The sequence below is a fragment of the Caretta caretta genome, chromosome 4 (assembly GCF_965140235.1).
Source record: "Caretta caretta isolate rCarCar2 chromosome 4, rCarCar1.hap1, whole genome shotgun sequence".
Taxonomy (NCBI): domain Eukaryota; kingdom Metazoa; phylum Chordata; order Testudines; family Cheloniidae; genus Caretta; species Caretta caretta.
In genome coordinates, this window is record NC_134209.1 from 20,976,384 (window position 1) to 20,989,177 (window position 12,794).

General features: G+C 49.2%; 1 protein-coding gene across 2 annotated transcripts in view; it reads left to right on the forward strand.

Annotated features, from left to right (window-relative positions):
* Positions 1–6,381: 6,381 nt before the first annotated feature.
* Positions 6,382–12,794, forward strand: part of G3BP2 (G3BP stress granule assembly factor 2) — a 49,217-nt gene continuing 42,804 nt past the window's right edge. Inside the window, exon 1 of one of the 2 annotated variants that reach the window (XM_075127447.1) lies at positions 6,382–6,603. The gene's annotated coding sequence lies outside the window, so the exon portion shown is untranslated. The remainder of the gene's footprint in view (positions 6,604–12,794) is intronic. The other variant, XM_075127446.1, reaches the window with a different exon arrangement.

Sequence of the window (12,794 nt, forward strand, 5' to 3'; positions counted from 1 at the left end):
TGCCAACACACAGCACCTGAACCCCCCTCTTAGACCCCCCCCACCCAACACACAGCACTTCTGCTCCCACAGTGCCTGAGACCTGACCAACACCTATCTCCTCTGACCCCTTACAACACCTCAGCCTCCCGCCTGACTGACACCCAGCACCTGAACCCCCTCACACTCGCCAACTCCCCCCCATACAGTGTCTGAACCCCACCCACGGCACCCGAGCCTCTCCCAGAACTGACACCCCACACGCACCCAGCCCCTGAGCCTCCCCAGCCCTGACCAACACCCTCCCCCCCACCCCATACACAGCACCTAAACACCCCCCAGTCCTGACCAACACCCACATACAGCACTTGAGCCTCCCCCACCCTGGCCAGACCCTCCCACACAGTACTTCATCCTGATCAATGCTACGGACACACACTGACCAACCCACACAGAGTATCTCAGCCTCCCCCTACACCCACTCCACACACACTGAGCCTCTGAGGGCATGTCTACATTACAAACTTAAGTTGACCTAACATAGGTTGACTTACAGCTACCACAATAATTACTGTAGTTTTTCATGTCCACATTACCCTCCTTCTGTCAGTGGTGTGCATCCTCACCAGGAGCTCTTCCACCAACTGAAGAGGGGCAGTGCGGGTTCGGGGGGCACCCAGCTCAGAGAGTCTCAGGGGGTACCTGAGCTGTGAGTTAGGGGGTTCAGAGCAAGGAGCCTATCACCCTTTATTGTTAATTTCAGGGCTCCAGCAGGCAGCTGTGAAATTGACAAGAATGACAGCCAACAACTGATATAATAAGGCAGTGTCTACAGGGACAGAGTGTCGCCCTAACTACATCAACATAATAAACCCGATGCCTCTTGTGGAGTTGGAATCGTAAGTGCCCTGCTTCAGCAACATAAACCCTATGCCTCTCATGCAAGTGGAGTTAGGGCATTACCGTAAGTGTAGACATTGACATAATTAGGTAGACCTAACTTCATAGTGTAGACCAGGCCTGAGTCCGACACACAGACCAAAACCCCAACTCTCATGTTACATTACCACATACGCACACCCCATCCCTCCCTCAAACACACACTGACCCTCCTTTGTCACACACTGACCCACACAGCTTCTCCCCTATCCCACACATAGCCATTTGCGGCAGCATCATGTGTAGGATACGGGATTAGACAGGCTTTTTGTTATGTTCCTTCCCATTGAGAAGCTTGGTAACTATTAGGAAAAGCAAGTTGGTACACTCATTCAAAGAAGAAAAAAATGATTCCTTTAGAAAGGGTAATGGGTTTTTTTTTCTCTTCCTTTTACAGTCACCTCCTCCACTCTGTGCTCTAGTTTCCAAACTGAAATTGGCTGCTTTCTGAGTGTTTTGGTTTAAGCTGAAACCTTTAATCATTTGGTATTGTTCATAGCAAGGAGATACTTTACTCCTAATTGAAACTTATGATTATTACATTGAGCAGTTGTAGTAGGAGTCAGAGAAATGTTACACCTAATTCCAGTTGAAATCTTTACCTCCCCCTACCCCAAGTGTCTGAGGACTTCCTATCCATTTTGAATTCTTCCATTGTGCAGCATCACCCTTTCCCATGGGCAACATCTCTTCTGCCTCAAACCAGGACCAGATCAGGTAGATAAGGAGACTCACTTCTGTATTTACTTTTATTTGGGTGACAGGGGAAGAAGAGAAAACAATCCTGGTCTCTAGAAAGTTGTAGTCACAGGTAGGCTCCAGCAACTTTGCAAAGTATCTATGAAAGGAAGAAAAAAACAAGTTTAAGATGACATCTCAAACCTTTCTAGACCACTAATATGCCAACTCTTGCTTAAAAACCCCAAACACATGGAAGAGGTAGAGATGAAAGTAAGCCAGTAGGGTACAGCGTACCAGTAAGAGCCAGTACGCAGCCAACTGTACTGGCAGGGGCAGCTTCTGTGGGGCCCGGCAATTTAAAAGGGCCCAGGGCTCCCGGGAGTGGCCGGAGCCCCGCGCCCTTTAAATCACCACCCGAGCCCTGGGGTAGTGGTAGCAGCATCCCAGAGCCCAAGGCCCTTTAAATCACTGCCGGGCCACTCTTAAGGGCTGGCTAGGGGAGTCCGGCCCCCCAACCATGCCCTTTCTGCCTGAAGCCCCGCCCCTTCCCCTTACTCAGGACCTCGGCTGCCCTGCATACTGGTAAGTCCCTTAAGTTACTTAACCTCTTTCCAGGGGTGAATTTCAAATATCTGTACTTCCCTTTGTGATGTTCCCCCAGGGTTGTGAGTTCAATCCTCGAGGGGGCCATTTAGGGATCTGGGGCAAAAATTGGGGATTGGTCCTGCTTTGAGCAGGAGAGTGGACTAGATGACTTCCTGAGGTCCCTTGCAACCCTGATACTCTTTTGTTGTTGGGTAGGCCAGTGCCCTTTGTTCCTGTGAGGCTGGGCTGGGTTTGTCCCATACATGCCCTGATGAGGTGTGAACTGCCTCTGTTCTTGGAGAGTTTTCTCCTGGGCTCACTTTAAGCCATGGGGATACATTTTCAGCCTCAAAACTACATACATGAAATTGTAACCTATAACCTGACTATAACATTACTGTAACATCTCTATAACAACCATGCTCAGTGCATCACAAGCCTTCCAAAGATACCCAACATGACAAACTTTGCATTGAATACCACACAAGCATTTTATAAAGATGAACATGGGGGTGTAGGGTGTTCCTCCAAGGTACAGAGGATCACACCCTTCTTAAGGTAGGGGAAGTTAGTAGTTAAAAGCTGATTTGTGTATACAGTATTCTTACTAGTTTTGATTCAGTTTAAAGTTTTGCAGGACTGATGTAATTTAAATTTTCCCCACCTAACAACTTTCTAAGTATCGGTTTTCCTATGTATGCAGATAGGATCAGAAGTGTTCAATTCATATTCTGATTTACCTATCAAGATGACAGCTTCCTATTTTGTTGTTAGTTTTAATGGTATTTTAGATATTTTATTAAATATTTAATTAGAATAAAACCTAAGTGATTAGATTAGAAGATTGCATTAATGTCACTTCAGAAGAAAGGTACAAATTGAGAATTACAGGCTCTCAAAATTATTTTTAAAAAAAATTACAAGTCTGAAGATCAGATTTTTCCTATTATTGTGGTTTGAGAACCAAACACTGTAGCCAACAATACACCTAAACAAAATCAATTAACTCAGTTTTTTAACTGCTATGATACTCCAAGCTATCTGTTTTCACTGTGCTAGAAATAGTGAATGTTCAACTTTGACAGGAATACCCTAAAAGGTTTTTTAAAAAAAAAAACAAAAAAAACTTCCATGGATCAATTGTCTCATACTGAACACTAACTTCCACATTTGCAATAGGGAAAAAACAAAACAAAAAAAAACTTTCAGCTCTGACATTTCATATGGACCCTGGGGGGGGGGGGGGGGGGTGGCCATGTGTCCCAGGTCAGCAGCACCACCTATTGGTGAGGGTCCTGCACTACTGTGCTGTGCTTAGTAGCTACAGTCCCCAGGGGGAAAGTGGAACCCTAGCCCACCCTACTTTACAACGTTCCAACCCAGCGCCCTTCAAAGCAGTAGCCCATATATGTGACCTAGGGTCTGGTACCCCTTCTCACACTTCCTACCCCTGTTTCCTGTACCTGTGTTTGTCTCACAGCTTGGTCTCAGACCCCTCCTGGTTTCCTGCCAGCAGGTTCATCTGCAGTACCCCTTCTCTCAGAGATAGTGAGTCATCACTCTTAGCTAACACAGCCAATCAATGGACTTCCAGCTATTTGGCTAGGTAGCTAAAGCCCAGCAACTGTTCCCCCCGACCTGCTCTCCTTCTCAGTCAGCCTACATACTGAGCTGCTCCCTTTTGAATGTTCTCACCACCAGGAACATGTCCCCCAAGGGCAAGGGGGTGTGCAGCCAATGCCAGGCATGGAGGGGGAAGAAAAGGAGAGAACCTGGTTCAGTTCAGAGCTGATTTGTAGAAGGGTGGGAACTAGCTGTTCCTCTAATTGAGGGGATAGATCATTAACCTGCACACCAAGGAGGAAGCAATGTTATCTCAGCTGTAGGAGGCTACAGAGGAGACCCACCCCATAGTTTGAGAACCACTGTCCTATGCTATGCTACCCTATTCCAGGTTTTCTTCTTGCAAGTGCAGCCCCAGTGCATAAAGCAAACAAAGAGAGAGAGCGAGCAAGTGGTCCCAATATAGCACTGGTAGAACCCAATGCTATCCAGGACTTAGTACCGTAGCCTTTAATCTTATTGGGATCCAGGAAATGGGTGGGCAAAGCACCTCCTCTCTCAGCCACGAGTCTTGGGAAACGGGGCAAAATATAAATACTGCCTGCTTTCCTTCCTCTAGGAGATCACGTGTTGGGAGTTGGAGCTGTTGGTAGTCTGGTGATAAGAAAATGTTATTTCATTGTTGAACCCGGAAAACATTTTTTTCTTTAATTTGAATTTTAACATGAAACTTTGATCACTGGGAAGAGTATGGATTCCCAGCGGAGATTTCTGGAGGGGGAAAACTTTTTGTAGGGATGTTTACATCTTTTAAGCTTTATCCAAAACCTCTTACTCAGTTTGTTGCTAGAGACTTTAGCCATTTAAACACAAATTGCATTGATTTAACTAAAATCAATATTTAAACTGAGCTAAAACAGTGAAAATTCCTGTGTGAACACAATGAAGCTGGCTTATAACTAGCTTATATTGATTTAGCTTAGTTCAGTCAGTTATTGTCTTAAGCTGGTTTATATAGTAATTGAACGAATTAGATTGCTATAATACGGTTTTAAACCAGTTTAAAGTGTTTTCCCCATGTGCTCACATACACAGAGGGTTTATGCTATCATAACAGAGGCTGTGTCTTCACTGCAAAAGTGCTTTTTTACATCAAGGTATCTATTGCAATGTAAATCCTAGAGACCAGGCAATTTAGTTTTTACCAAGATAGCTAGTTGAGAAAAAGCCTACCCCAGCCCCTCCCACTGAGAGTTCACCTGGACTGGCTATGTTGAGATAAAACCAACCTTGCCTGATTGTTACAAGGATTTTACATTGTGATAGGTATCTTGATAGCTATTTTTTGCTGCGAAGAAAATAACAGAACCAATTAAAAATACTGAAGTTAGTTACAATTCCTGTGCTGAGGCCTGCTACAAGCTGACAGGGACCATCTGGCTTTTGGGTGAGAGCTTTTAACAATGGAATTGCTCACAACAGGTCAGAATGAATCTGCATGTTTTCAGTGCATGACCCCAAACCTATCACTTCCCAATTTTTCTTTCTGATAACTTCCATACGTTTTCTAATGGAAAGATTGTTGATGGCATGGGGGAATATATTTTTCTAAGTACCAGTAGCTGAACCAAGAAGTGGAGGAAGAACAGGGTCCTTTGTGGATAAATTTGTATTTGGCACCTAAATACCAGTGATGGATGCATTAGAAAAGCCTAGTGTAAACTGGAAAAAGCAATGCCCTTTATGAAGCATTTTCTTCTTGGCAACCAGCTAGCTGCTGCTTGTTCAATTGCTTCCTATCCCCAGGGGATATACTGTTTCCTGGTTCCTCTCTTTATGTTTCTGTGGTTTAAATTATTATATAAAAACATATCCGGACTCACTATTTACCTTGTTCTGCACGGCAAGACCTTTTTCCTCAGCCTCCCTTCCACAAAAGGAATTTCACAAATACATCACTGGTTTCAAAGTTGAATCTAGTTTGCAAAATCTTTTTTTTTAAATTAGGTAAAGAACTGCCACTTCGAAAACACAGGTACTGCTTTCGTGTGTGTGAGTTGCACCTGCATCTATATTCAGCAGGTCACCCTTGGCCACAAGACTGCAAATTCCTCCCCCCAAGCCTGGAGCTAAAAACCTCCTTCCCCTTAAGGTTAGTGCAACTGCCTACTGTTTTGCCAATTCCCGTCTCCACCGGTCTAATAGCACTGCCCCGGGGACTGGCACTACCCTCACAGCTCATGCCACTGCCTGGGCCTGCGAAGCCTCCTTTCCTGATTGCCCCGGCTCAGTGGGTTGGAACGATCCCCGCAGCTAATGCCCTTGCCCCCGCCGGTCGGGCTGGAAGGGTCCCTGCAGCGCGCGCCACGGACCCGGGACTGCAAAGTCCCTTCCCCCGCTTAGCGCCCCTGCTGGTTGGGCTGGAAGGACCCTCAGAGCTCGTGCTAAGCTGCCGGGCACACGCTAGGGGCGCGAGCGCGGTCGCGCGCCCGCCGCTCTGCGTCACGCCGGGCGGAAGCGGGTCGCTGCCGTTCAACCCCGCGTGCGGTTCGGCGGGAAGTGAGCGTTCCGCAGGCGTCACAGCGAGGGCGCCGTTGATTGGCGGAGGGTGGTGACGGGGGTTCCTGCCCTGGAATGCAGGGCGCAGGGGCGAGACAATAAGGGAGACGCGAAGCGAGAGCCCGCAGCCCGCGCCGCTGCCCCGCTCCCCGAGCCGCGCTGTGCCCGTGCCCAGCCCCCGCCGCAGCCCGCTCCCGTTGGGACCCCGCGGGAGAGGCCGCGCCGCGCTCCGCCCGCCCGCCCGCCCGCCGACACGTCCAGGCCCCGGGGAGCGCCCGGCCCCGAGCGCTGCCGTAGGTGAGAGCGGGACGCGGCCCGGGCCTGCCGCCACGCCGGGCGCCGGCCGGCCCAACAGCCGCGCTGCGCCGGCGTGAGGCGGGGATGCGCGGGGGGTGGGGCCCCGCGGGCCGGGCTGTCGGTGGTGGGGGGGCCCGAGGCCCTGCGGGCCGGCCCGGGCTGCGCTTTTCCCCTGCGGGCCGCAGCCGTCAGGCGGCTCCTACCCTGCCCCGGCGGAGCCCGCTGCGTATCGGGCGGCTGCAGCCGGGGCGGTGGCCCGCGGGCAGGGTCACGGCGCAGCGCTGCCCTCGGGCCGGATGCGGGTGGCTCCATACCCCGGCTCTCCTTCCCCGCCCCGAGGCCGGCAGCGCTGCCCGCTCCCCCGGGGCATCGCGCCTCGCCGGCCCGGCAGTGCCTCCCCTCGCCCTCCAGCCTGGGCAGCGCCGCCGCCACCGCCGCCTCCTCACCCGTGCAGCCATGTTCCTCCTCGTCCTCCGCTCGGCCGGGGCCCCGCTCGTGTGAGGGATGGTCCAAAACCAGCTGCCTCGCTCCTAAACCCCTTGCGTGGATGCGTCTGCTTGGGTGGAGCTGCTTCTCTCTTCCTGCATCTAACACTGTGTCCCCCTCCAACGTGGCTACAGGGGGCTGTCAGACCCTCCTCTTCTGCAGGTCCTGACATCGGGAACAACCTTCCTGCAGGCTTCAGCTAAACCAGCTGTCACGGAGTATCTCTGCTCAGCATGCTTGGTTCATGCTTCTGTGCCCATTAAACTGAAAGGAGCAAGGAAAAAAGGCCCCGGGTAGTTTTAGGCAGCGTATGCATGGGGGTCCCAAAGTAGGCAGGTGCTAGTTTTTCTGTTTTCTTTCCGATCACCTCTTTAATATTCAGTTTTGATGCCACTCTTGGAAAAAGGGACAGACTGGAGAGTTGTCAGAGAATACAATAGAAGGATGCTGCTAGGCTTAATTTGAGGAAAGATGTCATTTGCTTGTGAAAGGGTTATAAAGTGACAGTGGGGCAGGAATAGTGGGAGGGAGCGTAGTTTCCAATCAGCAGAAAGGATTATACATCAAGGAGGAAGAGGTATTAGTTGGCATATGTGGAAGTATTTAGGATGCAAATAGGAGAGAGGTTGGTAGAGAAGATAAAACTCATAAGCTGATGCCAGAGAGCGCACCTCAAAGTAGGAATCTCAGCAGCCTCTTCCCTTTCTGGGGGTGAAGCTGGGTTATTCAACGTGGTATTGCCCCTTGAACTTCCTGGTGTGGCCCACTGCATGGGTTTGAATCTTTCTGGCTGTTAATTGTATATTAAATGTTTAAAACCCTGTCTATCTGTCTTTCTAACAGAAAGACTAGAGGCGTAGTCAACAGGTCAATGCTAGACTCTTGTGGGAGAGAGCTGTCTCCTCTCTTTATTTCCCCCCTCCTTGACTCTCTGCTTTGTTCATTTAGAGAACAGCAGTAAAGGTAACATCAGAGGGTGAGAGAGGTGGTAGATGGACCAGCTTCTTTTAAAACAGATTTGCTGTGTTGTCCTCAGTTCCTTCCAGGAGCTCTGTTGATCCTCGTGTTACATTGGGGTCAAAGGGTATGTCGCTTGTTTATTACACCAGTTTTAACACTGAAATTGGCAGATACCCTTGTGGATTAGAAAAGGTCCTCCCTGATCACCCTGTACAGGTTTAGAAGTTCTGTGGTGTGAATGTTTTATGCATATTCAAAGTAAAATGCTCCTCCTCCTGACAAGTCAGCTGCTCTTGCATCTCTTGTCCAGCAAGATTTCTATTGTTCTGCTTATCCAGTATCATTTACATGGATGAAATATTTGTCCATTCACAGATGAGTCTTCAGACTAACAGTGCAGTATATCCACTTACAGGGTGTTTATACTGAGGAGACAAGTCCCTGACTTGAAGTTTTAAGCTACTGTCTGTTTGCTTTCATTGTACTGCATTGTACCTGAACTCTTTTGGCAACACTTTCTCTACCAGTGGCGTTCAGTTTTTCACAAATGAAGAGCCACTTGGGTCCGTGAATGGAGCTGTGATGAGACTAGCATTGTTAGAGATTTATGGTGAAACTTGTAAAATGGTATTTATTACTCTTGGTGCCCGTGACATGCATACTGTGCAAGAACTTAGGTATGTGAATAGTGTTGACTTCAGCAGTACTTATTAGCATCTCTTGCCTTAGGGCCTGATCGTGGAGGTTAATCCACCAGTAGCTCCTCATAAAACTCTTGCCCCACAACCATACGGTCCCATCAAGCTGCTCCCTGCAACACCTCCGGAAGGTTGAGTAAACATACACTTTGCAGTATGCCATGAAAGTCAACCAATCTAGGCTATGTTGGATGAAGTGGGGAGAAGTAAGTTTTAAAATTTAAGGAGTCTTTTAGAGAGAGGGCTGGCTATCCAGAATGGAGGTAGATCCAGTTTGCATGCTTCCATTGATCTCCTCTATGGGAGTTTACCTCCCTCCCATACTGTCTTTCAAGTATGCGGGTCCAAAGTCATTTAGGGCCTTAAAACTTACCTTTAATATCATTTGGAAATAACAGGAAGTCCATGAAGATCCTGGAATACTGATGTCATGTGTACTTGGCAAGGTATGCTGCTTACCAAGTAAGCCACTACCTATAGTAGCTCAAATTTCCAGGTTGATTCAAGGTGTGGCCACAGGTAGAGTGAATTGCAGTAATCGGGTCTCTAAGTGACAAAGGAATAGACCACAGAAGGATTTGAGGGATATGTTTGCAATTTCCTAACCTTCTCCAAATTGCTGGGGTAGGGGGAAGGATGCATGGACCCTGCTGCTATGTGATTGTCTTGTAGCATATTGAGGGTATGTCTACACTACGAAATTAGGTCGAATTTATAGAAGTCGGTTTTGTAGAAAGCGTTTTTATACAGTTGATTGTGTGTCCCCACACAAATGCTCTAAATGCATGGTGCATGTAGTCGGCGGAGTGTGTCCACAGTACTGAGGCAACCGTCGACTTCCGGAGCGTTGCACTGTGGGTAGCTATCCCACAGTTCCTGCAGTCTCTGCCGCCCATTTGAATTCTGAGTAGAAATTCCAGTGCCTGATGGGGCTAAAACATTGTTGCGGGTGGTTCTGGGTACATATCGTCAGGCCCCCTTCCTTCCCTCCTTCAGTGAAAGCAAGGGCAGACAATCATTTTGCGCCTTTTTTCTTGAGTTACCTGTGCAGACACCATACCACGGGAAGCATGGAGCCCGCTCAGCTAACCGTCACTATATGTCTCCTGGGTGCTGGCAGACACGGTACTGCATTGCTACACAGCAGCAGTTTATTGCCTTTTGGCAGCAGACAGTGCAGTATGACTGGTAGCCGTCGTAGTCCTGGATGCTCTTTTAACCGACCTTGATGAGGTCGGGGCGCCTGGGCAAACATGGGAGTGACTCAGTCAGGTCATTTCCCTTTTAAGTTTCGTCTCATGGTGATTGAGTCCTACCAGCAGTGCACTGTCTTTTAATCAGCAGCCAGCAGAAGATGATGGCCAGCAGTCATACTGCACCGTCTTCTGCCGAGCACCCAGGAGATGACGATGGCTAGCGGTCGTACTGCAGTCTGCTGCCAGCAAGATGTATAAAGATAGATGAAGTGGCTCAAAACGAGAAATAGGCCAGATTTGTTTTGGATTCATTTTCTCCTCCCTCCTTCCCTCTGTGAAATCAACGGCCTGCTAAACCCAGTTTTGAGTTCTATCCTTGAGGGGGCCATTCAGTTTCTCGCAAAGCCACCCCCTTTGTTGATTTTAATTCCCTGTAAGCCATCCCTGTAAGCCAAGTTGTCAGTCACCCCTCCCTCTGTCAGGGCAATGGCAGACAATCGTTCCGCGCCTTTTTTCTATGCAGACGCCATACCACGGAAAGCATGGAGCCCGCTCAGATCACTTTGGCAGTTAGGAGCACATTAAACACCACACGCATTATCCGGCAGAATATGCAGCACCAGAACCTGGCGAAGCGATACCGGGCGAGTAGGCGATGTCAGTGCGGTGACGTGAGTGATGAGTACATGGACACAGACTTTTCTCAAAGCACAGACCCTGGCAATGTGGGCATCATGGTGCTAATGGGGCAGGTTCATGCGGTGGAATGCCGATTCTGGGCTCGGAAAACAAGCACAGACTTGTGGGACCTCATAGTGTTGCAGGTCTGGGACGATTCCCAGTAGCTGCAAAACTTTTGCATGCGTAAGGGCACTTTCATGGAACTTTGGGACTTGCTTTCCTCTGCCCTGAGGCGCAGGAATACCAAGATGAGAGCAGCCCTCATGGTTGAGAAGCAAGTGGCAGTAGCCCTGTGGAGTGGGCAAATCTACTGTGGGGGCTGCTGTGATGCAAGTAGCCAACGCAATCAAAGATCTGCTGATATCAAGGGTAGTGACCCTGGGAAATGTGCAGGTTGTAGTGGATGGCTTTGCTGCAATGGGATTCCATAACTGTGGTGGGGCTATAGACGGAACCCATATCCCTATCTTGGCACTGGAGCACCAAGCCGGCGATTACATAAACCGCAAGGGGTACTTTTCAATAGTGCTGCAAGCACTGGTGGATCACAAGGGACGTTACACCAACATGGGACGGCCGGGAAAGGTACATGACGCTCTCATCTTCAGGAACTCTGGTCTGTTTCAAAAGCTGCAGGAAGGGACTTTATTCCCAGACCAGAAAATAACCGTTGGAGATGTTGAAATGCCTATATGTATCCTTGGGGACCAAGCCTACCCCTTAATGCCATGGCTCATGAAACCATACACAGGCACCCTGGACAGTAGTCAGGAGCTGTTCAACTATAGGCTGAGCAAGCGCAGAATGGTGGTAGAATGTGCATTTGGACGTTTAAAAGCACGCTGGTGCAGTTTACTGACTCGGTTAGACCTTGGCGAAACCAATATTCCCACTGTTATTACTGCTTGCTGTGTGCTCCACAATATCTGTGAGAGTAAGGGGGAGACGTTTATGGCGGGGTGGGAGGTTGAGGCAAATCGCCTGGCTGCTGGTTACGCACAGCCAGACACCAGGGTGGTTAGAAGAGCACAGGAGGGCGTGGTGCGCATCAGAGAAGCTTTGAAAACCAGTTTCATGACTGGCCAGGATACGGTGTGAAAGTTCTGTTTGTTTCTCCTTGATGAAACCCCTTGGTTCACTCTACTTCCCTGTAAGCTAACCACCCTCCCCTCCTCCCTTTGATCACCGCTCGCAGAGGCAATAAAGTCATTGTTGCTTCACATTCATGCATTCTTTATTAATTCATCACACAAATAGGGGGATAACTACCAAGGTAGCCCAGGAGGGGTGGTGGAGGAGAGAAGCACTGGGAGGGGTGGTGGAAGATGGAAGGACAAGGCCACACAGCACTTTAAAAGTTTAAAACGTTAAAACTTATTGAATGCCAGCCTTCTGTTGCTTGGGCAATCCTCTGGGGTGGAGTGGCTGGGTGGCCGGAGGCCCCCCCAGCACGTTCTTGGGCGTCTGGGTGAGGAGGCTATGGAACTTGGGGAGGAGGGCGGTTGGTTACACAGGGGCTGTAGTGGCGGTCTGTGCGCCTGCTGCCTTTCCTGCAGCTCAACCATATGCTGGAGCATATTAGTTTGATCTTCCAGCAGCCTCAGCATTGAATCCTGCCTCCTCTCATCACGCTGCCGCCACTTTTCAGCTTCAGCCCTCTCTTCAGCCCGCCACCTCTCCTGCCGGTCATTTTGTGCTTTCCTGCACTCTGACATTGTCTGCCTCCACGCATTCGTCTGTGCTCTGTCAGTGTGGGAGGACAGCATGAGCACAGAGAACATTTCATCATGAGTGCATTTTTTTCACCTTCTGATCTTCGCTAGCATCTGGGAAGGAGAAGATCCTGTGATCCTTGAAATACATACAGCTGGTGGAGAAAAAAAAAGGGACGGTGGTATTTAAAAAGACACTTTTTATAGAACAATGGGTACACTCTTTCACGGTAAACCTTGCTGTTAACATTACATACATAACACATGTGCTTTCGTTCCAAGGTCGCATTTTGTCTCCTCCACCGCCTCCCACACGCGGCTAGCCCCTCACCCCTCCCCGTGGCTAACAGCAGGGAACATTTCTGTTCAGCCACAGGCAAACAGCCTAGCAGGAACAGGCACCTCTGAATGTCCCCTTAAGAAAAGCACCCTATTTCAGCCAGGTGACCATGAATGAT